This window comes from Anolis carolinensis, unplaced genomic scaffold (assembly GCF_035594765.1).
Source record: "Anolis carolinensis isolate JA03-04 unplaced genomic scaffold, rAnoCar3.1.pri scaffold_14, whole genome shotgun sequence".
Taxonomy (NCBI): domain Eukaryota; kingdom Metazoa; phylum Chordata; class Lepidosauria; order Squamata; family Dactyloidae; genus Anolis; species Anolis carolinensis.
The window spans coordinates 4,965,490-4,990,995 of NW_026943825.1; the positions used below are offsets into that span (position 1 = coordinate 4,965,490).

At 41.6% G+C, this 25,506-nt stretch overlaps 1 protein-coding gene across 25 annotated transcripts in view; it reads left to right on the plus strand.

Annotated features, from left to right (window-relative positions):
• The window catches only part of nrxn2 (neurexin 2), a 540,133-nt gene that overhangs the window by 101,714 nt on the left and 412,913 nt on the right, over positions 1–25,506 (plus strand). The gene's annotated exons all lie outside the window — the stretch shown is intronic.

Below are 25,506 nucleotides of genomic sequence, written 5' to 3' on the forward strand. Positions count from 1 at the left end.
CGGCACCCAATGTGCCCATCACCACCAGGACCACCTGTACTGGTTTCTACCAAAGTCTTTATTATTTATTTATTTACAGCATTTATATTCTGCCCTTCTCACCCCGAAGGGGACTCAGGGCAGACCACATTACACATATAGGCAAACATTCAATGCCTTTAACATAGAACAAAGACAAGACAAACATAGGCTCCGAGCGGGCCTCGAACTTATGACCTCCTGGTCAGAGTGATTCATTGCAGCTAGTTTCAGCTGGCTTGCTCTCCTGCCTGCGCCACAGCCCAGGCCCACAGTTCAATCTTTGCAGTTCAATTTTGAGGTCCTGATAGCGGCTGAGTTTTTCCTGTTTTTTTTAATTATTATTATTATTATTATTATTATTATTATTATTATTATTATTATATTGTATGACACAGCAAACAAGATAGATATGCTGTATTTCGTTTCACAAAATCACAAGTCGAACAATTCCCAAGTGTCTAGGACTGTGTGATGTATTTTCGGATGATGCGCGCAGATCCCAGTAGGGTGGCCTTTTGCAGTTGACAGATCTATTATTATTATTATTATTATTATTATTATTATTATTATTATTATTATTATTATTATTATTATTATTATTATTATTAGCTGTGCCCGGCCACGCGTTGCTGTGGCTTATGGGAATGCTTTGTTGGCCGAGTGGAATAGTAATGAATAGCCTTGCAGCCTAAAAAGCCTGAACTCTGGCTGTACCCTGGTGCCATTGTGACCGAGGGGGTTGCTAGGAGATGAAGTGGGCAGGGCCTAAAGGGGGCAGGGCCTACCCTTCTGATCAGCAACCAGGGTTGAAAATAGCTCTTCCTCTTTCTCTAATTTGGACTTTATTTTCCAGGGTTTTTTTGTTTGTTTGAAAGACATAGATTGGTTGGCTGTCTTTTGTGGCCAAATTTGGTGTGATTTGGTTCAGTGGTTTTGTTGTTTACTCAGTCCTACAAATGTACATGACATTTTTATATAGAATCACTAGCTGTGCCCGGCCACGCGTTGCTGTGGTGTTGTCTGGTGGTGTTGATGAGAAATTGTTGAGGTAGTGGTGGTATTGAATGTCTGTTGTGTGGTTGTCTTTATGTTTAGTATGCACACTGAAGTGGATTATATGGCAGTGTGGAGTCAAGATAATCCAGTGCAAAGCAGATAATAACCCTTGCTGTTGACCTATGCAGCCCCGAAAGACAGTTGCATCTGTCAATTAGGGAAATTTAGGTACGCTTTATGCGGGAGGCTAATTTAACTAATTTACAACATCATAAAAAACTGCCAGCAAAACACTAGGAAAGGAATGAGGAAGTACAGCCACTAGTGGACAGTGAAGCAACAGCTCCCCCTGTGGCCGGAATCGTGAAGCTGGAAAAAAATGTTAAAAATGCCTCTGAGTCTGTCTATATATGTTGTTTGTCTGTTGGCATTGAATGTTTACCATATATGTGTTCATTGTAATCCGCCCTGAGTCCCCTTCGGGGTGAGAAGGGTGGAATATAAATACTGTAAATAAATAAATAATAAATAAATAATAAAAGATTATAAATGGGTTATATAGCTGTGTGGAAGGGCCTTGAGTCTACACTGCCATATAATCCAGTTAAAATCTGATAATCTGTGGAAGAGGCCTAAGTGAGGCCTAACTGTGCCTGTCCCCTGGGCTGAGTAGGTTGCTAGGAGACCAAGTGGGTAGAGCTTAGCCTTCAAACTGGCAGCAATTGGATAAAAACTATTATTTCTCTCCGTGTAATTAGGACTTTATTTTTCTTTTCTTTTTGTTGTATCAACCTAGAGCCATGAATGATGGGTTGTGTTTTCAAATTTCGAGGTTGGGGGGGCCTGTAGTTTTGTTGTTTTGTCCGCTGCCCTGATGCCATCACTCTTTTATATATATAGATTATTATTATTCCTTTCAGGTCAACTTTCTATACATTTAGCTGCATTACAGGCACATAGCAGTTTTAAATAGGCATTGCAACCACTGTTGTTAATTCAGTTGTCTGTCCAACCCCTTGATCCAGAGGTCGGGCTTATCATGGCCTTTTCCGCTGTTCCTCCTGTTGATTCTGTGCCACGTGGAGACGGTGGCTGCCAGAGCACAGCATTCATCTCCAAGAAAAATTACCCTCTGCGTCGCCTGGAGAAGGAGACCTGAGATTAAACCCCCGCCGGCGCCGGCGCCGTGCACTCCATCACCTGCTCTTATCTTCCACACATTCCTTTCTTCCTTGTCTTTTTGGTGGCATCTTGACTCCTCTCGCCAAGAAATCGGCCGACTCTCTTGTTCAAACAGGCAGAGCAATTTTTAAAGGAGAAGCCAGTCCGAGCTGCTGATGTCACAGATTTCCCTCTCTGCGAATCTGCATTCTCAGCACACGCTGGGTTAACTTTGATGCTGCCCCTCCGCCTTTGCGTCGCAGTTACCTCTCATCTGAAATCAATGCCCCTTTCATCCTTGCTACAGAGCTTTGGTTCCTTATTGCTTCTAAAAAAAAATCATTTTTATTGAGTAACATTTACATGGAATAAAAACTGAGTCAAACATATAACAAAAAGCAACTACAGCACGACCCTTGTGCCCACAGTTTCATCTACCTGCATCTGACAAAATATGTCTCCTCTAGGGATTTTCAGAGTGGCGGGCGGTGGCACAGTGTGTTAAAGCGCTGAGCGGCTGAACTTGTGGACCAAAAGGTCGCAGGTTCAAATCCAGGGAGAGGAATGAGCACCCGCTGTTAGCCCCAGCTTCTGCCAACCTAGAAGTTCGAAAACATGCAAATGTGAGTAGATCAATAGGTACTGCTCTGGCGGGAAGGTAGTGGCACTCCATGCAGTCATGCCAGTGGCCACATGACATTGGAGGAATGAGCTCCCGCTGTTAGCCCCAGCTTCTGCCAACCTAGCAGTTCGAAAACATGCCAATATGAGTAGATCAATAGTTACCGCTCCGGCAGGAAGGTAACGATGCTCCATGCAGTCATGACCTTGGAGGAATGAGCACCCGCTGTTAGCCCCAGCTTCTTCCAACCTAGCAGTTCGAAAGCATGCAAATGTGAGTAGATCAATAGGTACCGCTCCGGTGGGAAGGTAACGGTGCTCCATGCAGTCATGCCAGTGGCCACATGACCTTGGAGGAATGAGCACCCGCTGTTAGCCCCAGCTACAACCAAGCTGGTGTAGGGACCATAAGCCAGAAAATAGTAGACTATTGCCTATATAGCTTTGCCTCTGCATATATCATATAGCCTTTATATAGACAATATAAGCACTTTGTATGAACCAAAGTAGTACAGTAGTCTCGGTTATCCAACGTAAATGGTCCGGCAGAACGTTGGATAAGCAGATATGTTGCATAATAAGGAGAGATTAAAGAAAAGCCTATTAAACATTAAATTAGAGCCTATTTTGGAAAACTATAGGTCAGTTCCTGTAACTTTAGATGAAAGCCGGGGATGGTTACACTGCATAGTTAATATTGGAGCAAATGAGCTCCCTTTTTCTAGTATGAATATGACAGCAAAAATAAGTTTGGTGCAAGCTCTATTGCTTTTCCTCCTTTTCCAGCTGGATCTCATCCAGGTCTTGGTACCATGGCTCAGCTCCAAAATATGTGCAGTAATAACAGCAGAGGATAATAATGGGCATGTGCTAAGTGTCTATCTTTCTATTTTTAAAGCGGCTGACAAGCTAAATATCAAACCCCCCTCAGCTGCCAGTGTATTAAGGATAGCCGGATCCTTTTTCAGCGTGCTTTCTGTAGCCAGATTTTGTTCATTTTCATGGTTTCCTCCTTTCCGTTGAAATTGTCCACCTGCTTGTAGGTTTCAGTGGCTTCTCTGTGTAGTCTGACATGGTGGTTGTTCGAGTAGTCCATCATTTCTGTGTTCTCAAATAATATGCTGTGTCCAGGTTGTTTCATCAAGTGTGATGCTATAAACCCCACTTGCCTAGTTTCCAACAGACCTCATGACCTCTGAGGATGCCTGTCATAGATGTGGGCGAAACATCAGGAGAGAATGCTTCTGGTTGTGAGTGGTCCATCATTTCTGTGTTCTCAAATAATATGCTGTGTCCAGGTTAGTTCATCAAGTGCCCTGCTATAAACCCCACAACAGACCTCACAACCTCTGATGATGCCATAGATGTAGGCGAAACGTCAGGAGAGAATGCTTCTGGTTGTTACAGTGGTCCACCATTTATGTGTTCTCAAATAATATGCTGTGTCCAGGTTGTTTCATCAAATGTGATGCTATAAACCCCACTTGCCTAGTTTCCAACAGACCTCACAACCTCCGAGGATGCCTGCCATAGACGTGGGTGAAACGTCAGGAGAGAATGCTTCTGGTTGTTAGAGTGGTCCATCATTTCTGTGTTCTCAAATAATATGGTGTGTCCAGGTTGGTTCATCAAGTGCCCTGTTATAAACCCCACAACAGACCTCATGACCTCTGATGATGCCATAGATGTAGGCGAAACGTCAGGAGAGAATGCTTCTGAAACATGGCCACGCAGCCCGGAAAATTCACAGCAACCCAGTGATCCCGGCCATGAAAGCTTACAACATTTTACTAGTTGTTTATTCCCATTTTTCAAACATTGCTGTGCTGCTTTGTCATATCAGAACATTGTATCAATATTTGCTTTTTTGTTGATAATAGCTGCAATCAGAGTCTGAATAAACACATGGGTGAGAACACTTGTCAAGAACGAAAGAAACCACATATATTTCCGTACCAAGAGACAGTATGTAGTTGCTAGAGTTCAGGCAGGGATTTGGCATATCTGTGGGCTGGTTCCCAAATAATATTTAGGGAACCGTGGGAGAGTCACACCTTCCCCGGCTAACAAACCCAGTAGGTTTGCTGGGAGAATAAAGAGTCACCACATTAGGATTTGGAGAGCAAGGTTCGGATCTCTGCTTGGCCATGGAAACTCACTCACTTATCCAACGTTCTGGATTATCCAACACATTTTTGTAGTCAATGTTTTCAATACATCGTGATATTTTGGTGCTAAATTCGTAAATACAGTAATTACTACATAGCATTACTGCGTATTGAACTACTTTTCTGTCAAACTTGTTGTGTAACATGATGTTTTGGTGCTTAATTTGTAAAATCATGACCTAATTTGATATTTAATAGGCTTTTCCTTAATCCCTCCTTATTATCCAACATATTCACTTATCCAACGTTCTGCCGGCCCGTTTATGTTGGATAAATGAGACTCTACTGTATTACTATTTGTAGATTTAGCATTCTATTGATTTCTCCTTCAACCATTCTCCAATATTCTTGCACTTGATCGCACTCCCATATCATATGATATAAACACCCCTCTTTGTTCACGACCGTGCCAACACTTATCCTTCATCCCTGGTAAAAAACGTGAAAGTTGTGAAGGAGTTCTGTACCATTTTTGTAACTTTTTCCTTCTTGCTTCCCTTAATACATTGGGATTCCTTCCAAGGTGATCCTTGGTGCTCGAGATGCTTGTCTATTCTTAAGGTGAAAAGCACATGTGTGCATGGATTAGGAATCAGCTGGTTTTCCCTGTAATAGGCAGTAAGAGCACCTAAAGCTTCAGAGAGCTTCTGTTCAACCATTTCAAAGCTCCCTGAGCAGTGATGGCACGATTGTCAGTATAGTGATGGATTAGGAATCAGCTAGTTTTCCCTGTAATAGGCAGTAAGAGCACCTAAAGCTTCAGAGAGCTTCTGTTCAACCCTTTCAAATCTCCCTGCTTGAGCAGTGATGACACAATCGTCAGCATAGTGATGGATTAGGAATCAGCTGGTTTTCCCTGTAATAGGCAGTAAGATCACCTAGAGCTTCAGAGAGCTTCTGTTCAACCATTTCAAAGCTCCCTGCCTGAGCGGCGATGGCACGATCGTCAACATAGTTTAACTCAAGGAAGTAAAAAAGGAAGGAGGACAGAAGGTACGAAGTCATGACTAAGCTACACGTAAGGGCTATTATGAGGAAATGACTTCGCAATAGAGAAGTTTTACATGAACTCCTCTTGTTTTTGCTTTAGAAACTTATCAGTGACATCTGGCAGCTTCCATACTAGTGAAATAGAGCTCTAGTCCAACTTCAATGATTCGTTCAAAATGCAGAGACTATTTTGTGAAGCACCTTGGATATACGTAGCTGCATTAACATTCAGACTGAAAACCAGAGCAGATTCTACACTTCCTCAGACGCAGGAGCCACCAGTTGCCATAGGAAATTAAAGACTGCCAAAATACAGTAGAGTCTCACTTATCCAAGCCTCGCTTATCCAAGCTTCTGGATTATCCAAGCCATTTTTGTAGTCAATGTTTTCAATATATCGTGATATTTTGGTGCTAAATTCATAAATACAGTAATTACAACATAACATGACTGCGTATTGAACTACTTTTTCTCTCAAATTTGTTATATAACCTGATGTTTTGGTGCTTAATTTGTAAAATCATAACCTAATTTGATGTTTAATAGGCTTTTCCTTAATCCCTCCTTATTATCCAAGATATTCGGTTATCCAAGCTTCTGCCGGCCCGTTTAGCTTGGATAAGTGAGACTCTACTGTAGTTCCAATATTGTTTTGGGATGCTCCCTGGAGAATACCTCCTTTGGCAATGAGTTGCCACTTTACACCATGCGCCAATTAGGAATGCTGTATTGGTTGTGTGCGCACACTATTACCAATGAGTCTGCCTTATCTGTGTGTGTGTGTGTATGTGTGTATGCTCACACTTTGCTCACTGGTCCTGTGCCTTCCAGCTCTCCTGCGTAGCAAGTGGTATTGGTAGGGGAACACAACAGGCAGTATCTGTGCCGGCGAGATAAGATTCTGTGCCTTGCGCTGTGGCTTTGACTTTGACTTGCTCTTGATGTCGTGACTTCCTGGAACAAAAACAAAGGGGAAAGTGAAGCTGGAAGGGGTGGCAGGAGAGGGGGAGAGAGAATGAGGTGTGCGAGGAAAACCAGTTGCCCAATTTCTTTGCTCCCCTCTGAATGAAAGGGGGCTGCAGACCCCGGTCGGAAAACAAAGACAGCGTGGGAAGTAATTGTGGGCGAGGGTGTGATGTGTGCATGCCAAACAAAGCCGTGCGCGTCCAGATGTCAATTCTGGCTCCAGGAATGGATGCATTGCAGAGGAGGAAAGGTATACCCACACAATATACACACAAGCAATCTGTTAAGGGTTAGCCATGCTGGTTTGTTTCAGTATGGGAAGTAAAGGAAAAAAAGCCGTTCTGTAGAACCTTTAAGACCAAATCTACGAGGGTTGAATTAAAAGCAATGCCTCCACCTTCGTTACTTCTGTTTGGATGGGAATATTTTAATAAATCAAATGCAGAAATAATCCTAAGAATGTGCTCTTTAACTACCACTATTCACTTTTCCACATAATGACCAGATAATTGGATACATTTCTGCCAACGATGAACAAGTTTTCTGAAGCCGTCACGGGAAGAAGTCGACACTCGGTTTCCACAACCAGCGTCTCACAGGACCAACTGTGCACAGATCTTCCGATAGCCAAGCATACTTCACACTTTAACAACACAACCTTTCAATGCTAAGGCTTCTCCGTCTGCACAGGGTTCCATACTTCACACTTTAACAACACAACCGTTCAATGCTAAGGCTTCCCGCCAAATTGAGCTAACTGTAGATGAGAGTCTCCTGAACAAGCCATTACCTGCCACAGACCAGGACTGCCATCTGTTGAGGAGTTACAAAGGTGGAGGCATTACTTTTCATTCAACCCTCTTGTTTTAGTATCAACTTTTGTGGCTTGCAATCCACTTCTTCAGATGAAATGATGGAGTACCGTATTCATTGATTTGAGGAGCTGGGGAGGGGGCGAAATAGGATACGGAAAAAACGGGATTGTAACATTAGGCACTTAGCATAAACATGCTGGCACCGTTAAGCGAAAACACGGGTCTGCTTGGCTGTTAATTGGCTCTGAAGTGTGAAACTAATACGTTCTGCTTTCAGGAAAGTTTGGTGCTGTTGGAAGCAGAGCCTTTTCTTGAAGGCTTTTGTTTGTTTGTTTGTCATACGCACAACTATCATGAAAGCCAGCCTATTAATATATATAATGGGCTGAAAAGCCATTTTCTCTGTTCAAACCACTGGTAATTGACTGGAATTTGCAAATGTATCCCAATTACAAAAACATTTAACCTACTGATGCCTCAATTAATGTAATTTTATTGGTATCTATTTTTATTTCTGAAATTTACCACCCTCGGCTTATACTGGAGTCAATGTTTTCCCAGTTTTTTTGTGGTAAAATTAGGTGCCTTGGCTTATATTCGGGTCGGCTTATACTTGAGTATATATGGTAATTGGAATGTATTTTTATTTCTGAAATTTACCACACTCGGCTTATACTGGAGTCAATGTTTTCCCAGTTTTTTTGTGATAAAATTAGATGACTTGGCTTATATTCTGGTCGGCTTATACTCGAGTATATATGGTAATTGGAATGTATTTTTATTTCTGAAATTTACCACCCTCGGCTTATACTGGAGTCAATGTTTTCCCTGTTTTTTTGTGATAAAATTAGGTGCCTTGGCTTATATTCCGGTCGGCTTATACTCGAGTATATATGGTAATTGGAATGTATTTTTATTTCTGAAATTTACCACCCTTGGCTTATACTGGAGTCAATGTTTTCCCTGTTTTTTTGTGATAAAATTACGTGCCTTGGCTTATATTCCGGTCGGCTTATACTCGAGTATATATGGTAATTGGAATGTATTTTTATTTCTGAAATTTACCACCCTCGGCTTATACTGGAGTCAATGTTTTCACAGGTTTTTTGTGATAAAATTAGGTGCCTCGGCTTATATTTGGGTTGGCTTATACTCGAGAATATACGGTATTATTATATTATCATATCATCCATTGAGTTTCAGAACTAAACCCCATTTTTTGTGACCCTAGCCAAATATCCCAGCCATGACATCAAAGTTCTGAGTGATATTTGTTTCTGTTCTGAGTGATATTTGTCTACAAAAGGACTTTTAATCTGGGTTTATTATAAGGGTTCTTCACTCCAAATGAAGAAGGAGAGCTTGAAAGCATTGGCAATGCAATATGTGGATTCCTGGGGTGGACTCTTTGGGGTCAAAGGAGGGTCCATGGGGCTCCTGTGTTTCAAAGAAAACATTCAGAAGCCACGAAAGTCACTCCCAGAGTAAGATCTAAGCTCCGTGCAGTCCTGTGTGGTTTAAAATCCTTTTTAAAAAGCTTCAAGTAAGCTTGTGTCAAGACTGGCATGGGCGAAAGAGGCTTAAACCTTGTTCCTCTGCAGCTGGTTTTTTGTTGCAAAATTGGCCCCCCTGTGCCGGTTAAGGCAAAGAAAACCCCGTTTCTGCCTTTGGAGCTCCTACGCAGAGAGGGAATTTTGAAACAAAAACCAGTCAGGGGTGCAATGGAAGGTTAAGCCTCCCCCGCCCGGAGATGGATCGGTCCCCCAACTCTTATTAGAGAGGAAGAAAGAAAAGAAAACGATTTTAAATTGCACAATATGTGTTTTATCATAATGTGCCTCATTTTGCCACAGTGGAGTTTTTTTATACCAAATATACATTGAGGGACTCATTTAGACCAGCCTTTTGTAGTTTAAGCAAGGATTTAGATTTCCTTCAATTTGAGATATATGTTTATATAAGCTCCCTGCTCTGTATTGTGTGGTTGTGTTACGATAATATATACAGTAGATACTCGAATATAAGCCAACCCAAATGTAAGCCGAGGCACCTAATTTTACCACAAACAACTGGGAAAACATTGACTCAAGTATAAGCCGAGAGTGGTAAATTTCAGAAATAAAAATCGATACCAATAAAATTAAATTAATCAGTAGATTAAATTTTTTTGAATACAGTAGAGTCTCACTTATCCAAGCTAAATGGGCCGGCAGAAGCTTGGATAAGCGAATATCTTGGATACTAGGGAGGGATTAAGGAAAAGCCTATTAAACATCAAATTAGGTTATGATTTTACAAATTAAGCACCAAAACTTCATGTTATACAACAAATTTGACAAAATGTAGTTCAATACGCAGTAATGTTCTGTTGTAATTACTGTATTTACGAATTTAGCACCAAAATATCACGATATATTGAAAACATTGACTACAAAAATGGCTTGGATTATCCAGAGGCTTGGATAAATGAGGCTTGGATTAGTGAGACTCTACTGTATTATTACATTGTATCACATCATAATATTATTATTAATATTACATGTATATACAATATATATATATATATATATATATATATATATATATATATATATGTATAAAATATACATGTAATATTGATGATAATATTATAATGCAATGCAATATAATACTAATAATAAAACAATATAATAATATTAATTATATATTATTTATTTCACGTAATATTACCGGTAATAGTACAGTATAGTGGTGTGCTGCAATATGCTGGTATATTGTGCTAGTGTAGTGCTGTGCTAATATAATATAATACACTGTAGGTAAATATTATTTGTAAGCCACTCTGAGTCCCCTTTGGGGCGAGAAGGGCGGGATATAAATGTAGTAAATAAATAAATGAAGCCCAGATACTGTGGATGGGATTGCTTTCATGTGCAGATACATGTGGTGCCAGTCCTAATGGCATAACCCGAAAAACTCCATCAGGTTGTGGATGAACTACAACTCACATAATGCCAGGTTAATCCCAAAAAACTTCATCAGTACTTAAAGCTTGTTATGTTGGGCAAATTTGCTTTGTATGCATCATTGGTAAGGTTAAGTGCTCTCTTGCTGTAGGGTAAACTACAACTCCCACTATGTTTTCGGACCCCTCAAACCCCTCCAGTAGGTCAAGTTAGTTATTATGATTCTGTGTGCCAAGTTTGGTTCAGGTCCATCATCGGTGGAGGTCACAGTTTCTCTGGTTGTGGGTGAACTACAACTCCCAGAAAGGAAGGTCAGTTTCCTAACCCTAACCCAAACCCTCCAGTAATCCAATTTTGGGATATAGGTCTGTGTGCCAAATTTGGTCCAGATCCATCGGTGTTGGGGTTCACAGTGCTCTCTGGATGGAGGTGAACTACAACTCCCCCAAATCAAGGTGAATTTTCCCCAAAGACCTCCAGTATTTTTTCTTGGTCATGGGAGCTTCTATGTGACAAGTTAGTTCCAGTTCCATCATTGGCAGAGTTTAGAGTGCTCATTGATTGCAGATGAACTATACATCCCAGTCCCTACAACTCCTGTAAATCATGGTGAATTATTTCATAGGCTGTTTTTTCCCATCTTGTCTGAATTAAGCCTCAGCCTACTGCATGTAGAACTGCACATAGCTCTCAGTGCTTCCCCATCAAACTTTTATTCTTAATTAAAGAGCTGTGGATGTCATAGCCTTTCATCAGAGGATCCTGCTCCGTCCCCTTTGTTATGAATTGATCGGAGCTGCTTTGATCACAACCACTCCACCAAACCAGATTACAGACTGATGAAATTAAGGCAAAGCCATTTGGTAAAAGCAGATTTATTTGATGATGGATGGATCATGTAGCCACGGCTTATGACAAGTATACACTGTTGTTGCAGTGGATTGAAACCCACTTTCTTCCTAAATCCAGGTGTCCCAAAAATACAGAATTTCCCCCAATACTCTCCCTCCATGTCCTAGGTAGGCAATAGTTTCCTCCTCATCCACACTGGCTCTCATTTAGGATACTAATTTAAGTTAATACTCTGTGGCATGGAATGAGGACGTTTTCTGGGGTTAATGAATCTGGAGTACTGTATATACTCAAGTATAAGTCAACCTGAATATAAGCCGAGGCACCTAATTTTACCACAGAAAAAACTGGGAAGACATTGACTCAAGTATAAGCCGAGAGTGGTAAATTTCAGAAATAAAAATAGATACCAATAAAATTACATTAATTGAGGCGTCAGTAGGTTGGATGAGCAAAGGTTGGATAAGCAAAACTCTACTTTACTTTGTATTGATGATGTTAATATTGAAACTCAGTAATTCAAAGCAAATAAAGACAAACGGCACTGAATGGAACACAGCAGGAGGATAACACACCTGGGCATCTCCTGGGCAACGTCTCTGTAGACAGTCAATTCTCCTATACCAGAAGCAACTTGCAGTATGTTCCCAAGTTGCTTCTGACACGATTAAAAAAAAACCTTTTTAAAATGTCCTGGTTTCTCTCTTCTCCTAAGGCAAGAGGCCACTATAACCAGATATATAATATAATAATATAAACTATAAGACAGTATTTCCTATAAATGCTATAGTCATAGAACATACAATATACAGACAAGGATTATAGAGATTCAGAATATACTAAATGCTTCAAAATACATGTCTCTAAGCCAAAATCTTCCTTATATAGGAAAGCAAAGAAATTCACAAACCTTGAATATAAGAGTTTTGCTTTCTGTGAGTGTATGTGTGTTTGTAACACATTGATTACCGATATACTCAAGTATAAGCCGACCCGAATATAAGCACCTAATTTTACCACAAAAAAACCTGGGAAGACATTGACTCAAGTATAAGCCGAGAGTGGTAAATTTCAGAAATAAAAATAGATACCAATAAAATTACATTAATTGAGGCGTCAGTAGGTTAAATGTTTTTAAATAGTTACCGTATTTCAAAGAAAAACAATAAACTAGCTCCAGGGGGATTCCTTCCCAGGTGATCCTCAGAGCTCAAGATGCTTGTCTGTTCTTAAAGTGAAAAGCACATGTCTGCATTTTAGATGGATTTGGAATCAGCTGGTTTTCCCTATAATAGGCAGTAAGATCACCTAGAGCTTCAGAGAGCTTCTGTTCAACCATTTCAAAGCTCCCTGCCTGATCGGTAATGGCACGATTATCAGCATAGCTAAATTAAGGAAGTAAAGGGCCTGGGCTATGGCGCAGGCGGGAGAGCAAGCCAGCTGTAATTAACTGCAATGAATCACTCTGACCAGGAGGTCATGAGTTCGAAGCCGCTCGGAGCCTATGTTTGTCTTGTCTTTGTTCTATGTTAAAAAGGCATTGAATGTTTGCCTATATGTGTAATGTGATCTGCCCTGAGTCCCCTTCGGGGTGAGAAGGGCGGAATATAAATGCTGCAAATAAATAAATAAATAAATAAAGAAGGAAGGAAGGAGGACAGAAGGTACAAAGTCATGACTAAGCTACAAGCAGGTGATATTATGAAGAAATGACTTTGCAATAGAGAGTATCTCTAGATCTTAAAAAGCTGTTTCTTGATTTAAGGCATTGGCATGCTGGATGATAGGAATAACCCTCCCAGTCCATTCGTCCTCTCTCTTAGTCCTTTCAGGCACATCGAGGCCAGGAATAGTTTCCTTGTGTATGCCGGCTGAGATCTTTTGGCATGGCACCCAATGCGCCGATCACCACCGGGACCACCTGCACTGGTTTCTGCCAGAGTCTTTGAAGTTCAATCTTGAGGTCCTGAGTTTTTCCTGTTGTTTTTCGTCAATGGGACTGTCACCTGGGATGGCAACATCAATGATCCAAACCTTTTTCTTTTCCACAATTGTGATGCCTGGTATGTTGTGTTCCAGAACTTTGTCAGTCTGGATTCGGAAGTCCCACAGTATCTTTGCGTGCTCATTTTCCAATACTTTTGCAAGTTTGTGATCCCACCAGTTCTTTGCTGCTGGGAGGTGGTACTTGAGGCATAAGTTCCAATGAATCATTTGGGCCACAGAGTTGTGCCTCTGTTTGTAGTCTGTCTGTGCGATTTTCTTCCAGCAGCTGAGGATATGATCCATGGTTTCGTCGGTTTCCTTGCACAGTCTGCATTTTGGGTCATCAGCTGATTTTTCGATCTTGGTCTTCATTGCCTTTGTTCTGATGGCTTGCTCCCGGGCTGCAAGGATCAGGCCTTCTGTCTCCTTCTTCAGGGTCCCATTCGTGAGCCAGAGCCAGGTCTTCTCCTTGTCAGCTTTTCCTTCAATTTTGTCAAGGAACTTTCCATGCAATGTTTTGTTGTGCCAGCTGTCAGCTCTAGTTTGCAGTGCAGTTTTCTTGTACTGGTTAGGGTCTTCATTGCCTTTGTTCTGATGGCTTGCTCCTGGGCTGCAAGGATCAGGCCTTCTATTATTATTATTATTATTATTATTATTATTATTATTATTATTATTATTATTATTATTATTAATTGTGGGAGTTGAAGTCCAAAACACCTGGAGGACTGAAGTTTGCCCATGACTGCGTCTATACTCTAGATGTGGGTTGGAGGGGAGGAGGATGCAGATTTGAGGGTCCCGGTCCTCGCCTCCCGTCTTCCAAGGCCTGTCAAGCGCCTGAGCCGAGCGGAGAAGGAAAAGGAGTCTGAGCACATTAGGATGCTGCTCTCTCCTCCCGTTGCCATGGAGACCACTCCAGTGGTCCCTCAGGCATGACGGCGGCGGCCATATTGCTCCGGCTGCGGCAGCCCCCACTAAGTGAGCCGGAATTGGCTCCGGTTAGGATCTTGCAGCCGGACAAAACCAGAGGGAACTTGGAAACGAAAGAAAGCAGGAGACATGTGCGCACCACCCGCATGGCTTTTCCCTTCCTTGCTACTATCACACCCCCTCTATTATTGAGAGCCTGCCCCGAACCCCTATGTAACCCTTCCTCTCTCTGAGTCCTTTCTGGCTCAAGGGGAGCAAAAGGGAGGGAGACTTGTGAGCAATGCACAAAGGCACACGTTCGCACACATCCGCCCACTCTCCGCGTCTACATAGTGAAGTGGAAAGGATAAATCCCAAAGGGCAGGCTGTGAATTCAGGCTCTGCCCGTCGTCATCCTCGCTGCTTCAAGCAAGGCAATTGGGGGCGGGGGGTGGGGGCGGAGGGGGGGTGGGGGGGGGTTGCCCAAGGAGCAACCCACGGCAGGCGACCGAGGCAAGAAAATGAAACAAAGCAACAGTCTCCTTTTGCAGGGAGACTTGAGTGCCTGGTGCATCGCGCTCACCTTCACGTTTCATCATTTCACACCTTCAAGTGCATGCAATATGCATTTTTCCATAGCAGCTGCCTTGCATGCAGAATCGTAGAATCGCAGAGTTGGGCTGTGTGGTCTAATCCCCTGCCATGCCTTTCATTATCAACTGTAGTCCTTCTCATGCATACCTGTGCATTGGGCCGGGCTGTGGTGCAGGCTAGTTAGCAGCCAGCTGCAACAAATCACTCTGACCAAGAGGTCATGAGTTCGAGGCCAGCTCGGAGCCTGTGTCTGTCTTTGCCTCGGTTCTATGTTATGGCATTGAATGTTTGCCTTTATGTGTGCAATGTGATCCGCCCTGAGTCCCCTTCGGGGTGAGAAAGAAGGGCGGAATATAAATGCTGTAAATAAATAAATAAAATCATATTACAACCAGTTCCAGAAATGCTTCAGGACCAGCCCCTTCCACACAGTCTTGAGCAGTTATCTTTGGGGCCAGGCTTTAGCACAGCAGGTTAAACTACCAGCTGAAATGTTGGTTTATTAGTCGAAAGGTTGACAGTTCGAAGCTTGGGTCAGGGTGAGATCCTAGCCTTTAGCCCAGCTTTCACCTACCTAGTGGTTCAAAAGCAAAATGTGAATAGATAAATACTGGGAGGTATTTAGGCATAAGGAAATGCCAGGAAAATGCCGGTGACATTAAGTCCAGTCGTGTCTGACCTGGGGGTTGGTGCTCATCTCCATTTCTAAGCCGAAGAGCCGCCGTTGTCCATAGACACCTCCAAGGTCATGAGGCCAGTGGCATGACTGCATGGAGCATTATTACCTTCCCGCCGGAGTGGTACCTATTTATCTACTCACATTTGCATGTTTTCAAACTGCTAGGTTGGTAGAAGCTGGGGCTAACAACTCTCACCCAAAAGACTCCAGAACTTCACGTGTGCGACCCGCCGTGTGGGGGTCTTTTGGAGTCTTTGGGTGGGAGTTGTTTCTTCATCCTCATTCCAACAATGGGGAGGGTGGCTGACAATGCAGCGTTTTGGCGACGCTGCGCAACTGCGAAAAGGGGTGACCGGCTGGTTGAGGACGCAAGTGGCAGAGTTTTGTGGGGAAGGAGTTGCCAGGCTCATTCTTCGCTATGATAAGTGCCTAGATTTGAATGGCGACTATGTTGAGAAGTGGTATTTGGGTGTGGCTTTCAACTGCATATGGTAAATGTTTTCTCCTATACTATTTGAGGGCGCAAGCAGCAGAGTTTTGTTGGGAAGGAGTTGCCAAGCTCCTTCCTCGCTATGATAAGTGCCTAGATTTCAATGGGGACTATGTTGAGAAGTGGTATTTGGGTGTGGCTTTCAACTGCATATGGTAAATGTTTTCTCCTATACTTTGTTCATTTTTAATTCCAAAACGTAATCTACTTTCTGGATAACCCTCGTACCATACACGCACCATTTCCAGCATCTCCTTCTCAAAAGCCCATCACTATGCTAGCAAATTTTTACACATGCCACCCACTACTAGAATCTACTCACAAGTCATCTATTTGGGGCTCCTTAGAGTACACCTACACTAGACAGTTACAACAGTTTCATACTATTTTCACTGCCAATGCATAAATCTAAGGAAGCTTTGGATTTGTAGTTTGGTCACGAATTCTTTACTAGGGAGCTCTAATGCTCATCTATGTAAAACTTTAAGCTGCTCACCAAACTACAAATGTGAGGGTTCTGTAAGATAAAGCCAAAATACTTACCGTATATTCTCGAGTATAAGCCGAGGGTGGGAAATGAAGCAGCTACTCGTCAATTTCAAAATAAAAATAGATACCAATAAAATTACATTAATCAAGGCATCAGTGGGTTAAATAATGTATATATACAGATACAGATATACAGATACATGGATCTATATGTATATAGGATTTGCAAAGACCTGCAAAGATATGAGGGGAAAATTCATATATAAAATTAATGTATATAGCTAGATAGATACAGGTATATAAATACATAGGGATTGCAAATGCATGCAGGGGGTTAATGCCTATCTGTAGGAGAGTTTAACCAATATTTCAGGGGAAAATGCTTTTATAAGATTAATGGATATATATTTTCTTCTTTCTGACTTGCAAGGGCTTCTCTACCTTTTCAAAACATTCCCTTGGTTAAGAGCGAGGGAGGCTTTGGAAAACTAAACACTGCTAAGGGAGGATAAGAGAGATACATATATATCATATATTGCAAGCAATGTCCTCCAGGTTCTGTTGATCTTGACCCCATTATAAGCCAAGGGAGGCTTTTTCAGCTAAAATAAAAAGGGCTGAAAAACTCGGCTTATCTTCGAGTATATACGGTAGTTCCACAGAACTGTATAGCATAAAAACACTGCAAGTCACCGGGGATTTATCTATATGCATTCCTGGATGAACTCCTCGTCGAAAAGCAGATTGGGAGCAGCGAAATGAAATTCCAGGAAGATATAGGATCCTAAGGCAGGTGCAGGCTCCACCTGGCAAGAACTGGGTGAGCCGGATGCTGTCGAGCATAAGACCTCACTGATTCAATTGAGATTTATAGAGATCGTGGTTGTCCTACAGTCCCATTACCCCCTATCTGATTGCGGAAGAAAGAAGCGCAGGAATGGCTGCAAACAGGTTGCAACTCAGTGGGAGGGCAACTCCTTTGCATGCAGACGCTGAGAAAGGCTGGGCTGAGAAAGATTTCTGTCAAGAAACTCTGGAGAATCACTGCTGGCCGATGCACAGAATACTGAGCAAGACAGGCAAGTGGTCCACTGCAGTGTAAGACAGCTTAAAATCTCAGAATGACAGAGTTGTAACAGAGCTCATGGGCGCGAGTGCAGCCTCCTTGCTCAAGGCAGGATTTCCAGCCAAAGTATCCACAACAGGGAACTGTCCAAGGTCTTTTGAAAAAGTTCACCTCCAAAAAAGGAGGGAAACGGGTGGAGAAATTTGGCCCAGATATAACGATATCTTAACTAAGGAAAATGGGAGATACACCTTGAAAAGTCAAGAAGAGATTAATAACAAATTCGGTAAGGTGGGATGGTTCCAATACATGCAACTAAAAGAATATTACAATAAAGATAAAATACTAGGATTCGAAGAAAAAGAGACCTTTTGGGACAAGATAATGAAATTGGAAAAAAAACAAATATCCATAATTTACACAAAATTACTTGAATGGGAAACGGAAACGGTACCAATAAAAGAAAACATGATTAAGTGGGCCCAAAACCTAGGGGAAACAATATACTTAGGAGAATGGGAAAAGGCCTGGAACTCCAGATTAAAACTCACCTATGCAATAGAATTGAAAGAAAACTGGATTAAAATGTTTTATCGCTGGTATCTGACTCCCCAAAGATTAGCAAATTTTAATAATAAAAATTCAAATAAATGCTGGAAATGCAAGGACCAAGTGGGAACCTTTTTCCACTGCTGGTGGACTTGCAAGGAGGCAAAAAACTATTGGAAGAAAATTCAGCGAGAAATACAAAAGATGTTGCAAATTAATATAGAACTGGATCCCAAATATTTTCTCTTGGGGATGCTTGACATAAAAAGTGACAAAAATAAAGAAATCCTTTTCAGTTATCTCACTACGGCGGCAAGAATAGTATATGCCAGCTACTGGAAAAAGAAAGAAACCCCGAAGTTGAGCTGTTGGCTGAATAAGGTTTTGGAAATAATGAATATGGACAAATTGACATATTTACTAAAAAATAATTACGGCATTCCGAAAAAACAAACAAACTGGGACGCGATAAAAAAGTATTTGAGGGAGAGACAAATGAGGGTGATAGTTTAACCCTTAAAGAAAATGAATCGACAATGAGGAAAGATAGAGAATAGGCTGATATTGACTTAGACAATATGAATAGATGATTAAAGAAATGGACTAAGGACTGTAACTACTTCAAGTATCTGTGTAAAAGATGGAAGTGACAAATTTTATTTTTTATTTTTTTCTATTTCATTTTATAATTTTTTTTAAAATCTTATTTCTTTCTCCTTTCTTTCTTCCCTTCCTTTTCCCTTTCCCCCTTTTATTAGCTCACTGCACTTATACTTTCAATGACTGTTTGTTCTCACATTCTCACTGAAAATATTATCTGGAAACTCAATAAAATTATTTAAACACGAAAAAGTTCACCTCCTTAGGAAATTGGTTCCACTGCTGAACCACACCTACTGTCAAAAAGTTCCTTCAAATGTTCAATCAAAATCTACTCTCCTATAACTACAAGCCTGGTGCTACCCTCTGTGACAGCCTATGAGCTATTTAAAGAATGATCCCATGTCCCTTCTCAGTCCTCTTCATGGAGCAGAACATGGCTAGCTCCTTCCAACTTTTCCATGTATAAGGTAAAGGTAAAGGTTTCCCCTGACGTTAAGTCCAGTCATGTCTGACTCTGGGGGTTGGTGCTCATCTCCATTTCTAAGCCAAAGAGCCGGCGTTGTCCGTAGACACCTCCAAGGTCATGTGGCTGACATGACTGCATGGAACGCCGTTATCTTCCTGCTGGAGCAGTACCTATTGATCTACTCACATTGGCATGTTTTCGAACTGCTAGGTTGGCAGAAGCTGGAGCTTAACAGCGGATGCTCACTCCGCTCCCCGGATTTGAACCTGGGACCTTTCAGTTTGCAGGTTCAGCAGCTCAGCGCTTTAACGCACTGTGCCACCAGGGGCCCCTTAAAATAATGTATAAATACAGTATTAAAATATATTTTCCGCAATAAGTGACAATCCGCGAAGTAGGGACACTATATTTATTTTTAAAATAATGTAAGGTAAAAAGGTAAAGGTTTCCCCTGACGTTAAGTCCAGTCGTGTCCGACTCTGGGGGTTGGTGCTCATCTCCATTTCTAAGCCGAAGAGTTGGCATTGTCCGTAGACACCTCCAAGGTCATGTGGCCATTGGCATGATTGCATGGAGTGCCATTACCTTCCCACCGGAGCGGTATCTATTGATCTACTCACGTTGGCATGTATTCGACTAGGTTGGCAGAAGCTGGAGCTTAACAGCAGGCGCTCACTCCGCTCTCTGGATTTGAACCTGGAACCTAAACCCATCGATAAGTGAGGGAACACTGTATTCCTTCTTTTTGGGAGAACATCAGGCATTCTATCAGTCTGTGTGCTTTGCACCAGTGAGTATGGAATGGGCGCATAAGCTGTGGCCACTTGACAGATTGATTGCTGTGGGTGTGTGTGTGAGTGTGTGATAGAGAGAGCATGTGTGTTTGCACATTCAAGAAGGGAGTGCAAAGCCCTCATTTGCATGAAATTGGGTCCTTTTTCGGAAACAGCTGCCAGTGCCAGGTCGAAAGCTGACGCGATGATGAATGGTGACAGAAGGGCTGGTGCAAAAGGAATAGTAATGGCATTTTGATCTGATATCAACTGCACCCTTTAACAGCAGGAGGGAAGTATGTGGCCCCAATTGCTTATCCTCCTCCTAGTCTTTGGGATCCTGTTTCATATATCAAGACTGTACTGGGAGGTAATGAATGGGTAGGTGGTCTTAGCAGACATAGAAATCAGGAAGACTTTAACATGGGACCTCCGGCTTTGAAAACACTCCAAAGACCAATTCCTGATGCGTCAAAGGAGCTCTGAGCCAGAATGAAGAAGCAGACAGGAAGACATCATTCCACCATGTCTCCTGTGTCACTATAACAATATAATAATATATAATACCATATATACTCGAGTATAAGCCGACCCGAATATAAGCCGAGGCACCTAATTTTACCAGAAAAAAAACTGGGAAAACATTGACTCCAGTATAAGCCGAGATACCAATAAAATTACATTAATTGAGGAATCAGTAGTTTAAATGTTTTTGAATCTTTACATCAAACTGTAATTTAAGATATGACTGTTCAACTCTGATTAAATCATTAAATGCATATGTGAAATTAGTATATATCATTATAGATGTATATCTAGCTCTGCATTGTTTATATAGGCATTGAATGTTTGCCTGTTACTATGTTGGAAGCTGGCCTGAGTCCCCATGGGAGATAGGGTGGGATACAAATGAATTATTATTATTATTATTAATAGTAGTAGTATAAAATTATTGTTGATACCATATTGTTTTTGTTGACCTTACATTTCCACTTACAGAGCTAGTTTATTGTTTTTCTTTGAAAGATGGTAAATATTCAAAAAACATTTAACCTACTGATGCTTCAATTAATGTAATTTTATTGGTATCTATTTTTATTTTGAAATTTATTATTAGCAGCTGCATTTCCCACCCTTGGCTTATACTCGAGTCAATAAGTTATCCCAGTTTTTTGTGGTCAAATTAGGTGACTCAGCTTATATTCGGGTCGGCTTATACTCGAGTATATACGGTAATGTAATTTTATTGGTATCTATTTTTATTTTGAAATGTATTATTAATTGCTGCAGTTCCCACCTTTGGCTTATACTCGAGTCAACAAGTTATCCCTGGTTTTTGTAGTAAAATTAGGCTCCTCAGCTTATATTCGGGTCGGCTTATACTCGAGTTATATATGGTAATGTAATTTTATTGGTATCTATTTTTATTTTGAAATGTATTATTAGCTGCTGCATTTCCCACCTTTGGCTTATACTCAAGTCAATAAGTTATCCCAGTTTTTTTGTGGTCAAATTAGGTGCCTCGGCTTATATTCGGGTCGGCTTATACTCGAGTATACACGGTAATGTAATTTTATTGGTATCTATTTTTATTTTGAAATTTATTATTAGTTGCTGCATTTCCCACCTTTGGCTTATACTCAAATCAATAAATTATCCCAGTTTTTTTGTGGTCAAATTAGGCGCCTCGGCTTATATTCTGGTCGGCTTATACTCGAGTATATATGGTAATGTAATTTTATTGGTATCTATTTTTATTTTGAAATTTATTATTAGCTGCTGCATTTCCCACCTTTGGCTTATACTCAAGTCAATAAGTTATCCCAGTTTTTTTTTTGGTCAAATTAGGTGCCTCGGCTTATATTCGGGTTGGCTTATACTCAAGTATACACGGTAATGTAATTTTATTGGTATCTATTTTTATTTTGAAATTTATTATCAGCTTCTGCATTTCCCACCTTTGGCTTATACTCAACAAGTTATCCCAGTTTTTTGTGGTCAAATTAGGTGCCTCGGCTTATATTTGGGTCGGCTTATAGTTGAGTATATACGGTAATGTAATTTTATTGTTATCTATTTTTATTATTTAGCTGTTGCAGTTCCCACCTTTGGCTTATACTCGAGTCAACAAGTTAACCCTGTTTTTTGTAGTAAAATTAGGTGCCTCAGCTTATATTCGGGTCGGCTTATACTCGAGTATATGCGGTAATTAAAATAACACACTGTGATACATAAAACAGAATAAAATTAACATGATAACAGAGTATAAGGCAACCATTGAACCCACAACCAATGGGCCTGAAATAACAATGAGTTCCTGGGCATGGGTGCGCAGACTGGTGCAAATCGAACTCGGCACTTTGCTGTATCAATGCCAGTGAACAAAATGAGATTGCTAGACAAAGTCTGACCATAACTGTTTGCTCTTTAGCAACCTTCAGTCTAGTCTTGCAAAGAAATCTTCAGAAATTACCAGCTCACGATAATATGTAGTCTCCTTCTGCGCATATATCAGTATTAGTCACTGGAAGACATTCGCCCGGAGGCGAAGGCTTACTCACCACAGGTGACCAGATGAGTGGCCAGTGTTAACCTCGCTGTCTGTCTTGTATTTGAGAAACATCCATAGCGTGTCAACGCATGCTTATTTATTTACTTTATTTACTGATTAAATTCATATCCCGCATTTTCAAGTAATGGGTTCCCCATGGCAATAAAGTAAGAATTCTAATGTATTCGAATCGTTCAAGAATAGGAATGGAGGAGGTGAGCATGGAATTAAGTGATGCAAAATGTGTTTGTGATCTGATGTTGTCTTGTGACTAATGCAGAATAATAGAGGAAGATGAACATTAGCATGACGCAACCACTCAAGATGTGCTCATCTATTTTGTGGTAGCCAAAGGATGTAGTATGTACTTTGCTTGCAAAATGTCTACTCTTTGTTCGGATTGATGAGTATGGGGATCTTTTTTTTTTCTTTTAGGGAAGTGGGGAATTAGACCTAGCTCCATTGTAGAACAATCATGAGATCCCGAGGCCAAGATCACAGAGCTCCAAGAAGAGCTAGGAAAGATCAAAGTGGTCAAGGATTGGTGGTTGGAGGCCACATTCAGGTTGATGCTCACTTCCAACATAACATAGTGGACATGGTGGTGAATTGGGCTATATTTTGAGGCCAAGATCCCAGGTTTCACTTCAGAGAACTCCAAGAAGAGCTAGGAAAGATCAAAGTGCTCAAGGATTAGTGGTTGGAGGCCACATTCAGGTTGATGCTTGCCTCCAACATAGTGGACATGGTGGTGAATTGGGCTATATTTTGAGGTCAAGATTCCAGGTTTCACTTCAGAGAGCTCCAAGAAGAGCTAGGAAAGATCAAAGTGGTCAAGGATTGGTGGTTGGAGGCCACATTCAGGTTGACGCTTGCCTCCAACATAACATGGTGGTGAATTGGGCTATATTTTGAGCACCTTCTAGGTCATTTTAGGCCCATGAAAGGCCATTTGTCAATAGGGAGGGTCAATGTCATTTTCTATTTGGGTAGTGGGGAGTTGGACCTAGCTCCATTGTAGAGCAATCATGAGATCCCGAGGTCAAGATCACAGAGCTCCAAGAAGAGTTAGGAAACATCAAAGTGGTCAAGGATTGGTGGTTGGAGGCCACATTCAGATTGACGCTTGCTTCCAACATAACATAGTGGACTTGGTGGTGAATTGGGCTATATTTTGAGGCCAAGATCCCAGGTTTCACTTCAGAGAGCTCCAAGAAGAGCTAGGAAAGATCAAAGTGGTCAAGGATTGGTGGTTGGAGACCACATTCAGGTTGACGCTTGCCTACAACATAACATAGTGGACTTGGTGGTGAATTGGGCTATATTTTGAGCACCTTCTAGGTCATTTTAGGTCCAAGAGAAACCATTTGTCAATAGGGAGAGTCAATGTCATTTTCTATTTGGCAAATGGGGAGTTAGACCTAGCTCCATTGTAGAGCAATCATGAGATCCCGAGGCCAAGATCACAGAGCTCCAAGAAGAGCTAGGAAAGATCAAAGTGGTCAAGGATTGGTGGTTGGAGGCCACATTCAGATTGACGCTTGCTTCCAATATAACATAGTGGACTTGGTGGTGAATTGGGCTATATTTTGAGGCCAAGATCCCAGGTTTCACTTCAGAGAGCTCCAAGAAGAGCTAGGAAAGATCAAAGTGGTCAAGGATTGGTGGTTGGAGGCCACATTCAGGTTGACGCTTGCCTACAACATAACGTAGTGGAATTGGTGGTGAATTGGGCTATATTTTGAGCACCTTCTAGGTCATTTCAGGTTCATGAGAGGCCATTTTTCAACAGGGAGGGTCAATGTCATTTTCTATTTAGGAATTGTTCTCCTGGGCTTCAAACTGGTAGTGGTGGTGCACAATAAAGGGATGTGGTCAATTGCACTTACATGTGATCAATGGCACTTACACCATTACTGCCGAACAGGTCAAATAAAGCATGTTAATGTGCTGCTATAAATTAGGAGATGCATCTCAGTCCAGAATATCTGCTTTGCATATACAAGTTCCCAGGTTTGATGCCTGACATCTCTAGGTTTGGCTTACCTGATACCGTGGAGAACCTGACTGCCAGTTTCTCTGCTCCAATTCAAACCAGCTTTTTTATGGGTGGGAGTAAAGTTCTAGTTGAGTGGCAGTTACAAATGTCTAGCATGCAAAAGGTCTTGGAATTTCACAATAAAGCCCATGGGAGACCTCTGTCACAGCACTGAAACTGATGGACTGAGAAACTGGCTTTGGGCACACCAAATTTCCGCGTTCTTATTGATCCCAAGTCTCCTACCCGATGGCTCTGGCTGTACAATCCCCCATCCAAGGTGGTGGTAGGTCAGTTTTTGGGCCTTACACAATATTTCTGTGGTAAAGGGATATAACATGGTGTTCATCCAGAATGTATTATCATTGCTGGTTCGTGGGTGAGAGATGTTGGTTGGTTTGATGGGAAGGGTGGAAATGTTCCTCCGGTCCCATGGACAGCTGGGCTCTCCCTCCCTGGCCTACTACACTGACACCTTCCCAAAAGGTATTCCACCAGGAGAGTCCTGCAAACCATTTTTTTGCACCACTAACAATCTTCCTTCCTGGAGCTGTTTTCGCTCACGGCTGCAAACACAACACTCGCCCCTCAAGGCTGCTTGGTTTGTGTAGTTCTCTCCCACCCACCCCCCACCCATTTTTGTTGTTTTTCTCCCGAAAAAAAAAAGCATTTTCTCCCACTGGGCAATGTGGCCATTTGCCCAAAATGCTTTTTTTTTTTTAAACCGTAAAAGAAACCCAACTTTAATTTGTTTTTCTGTTCTAGCCTGTTCCCGCTC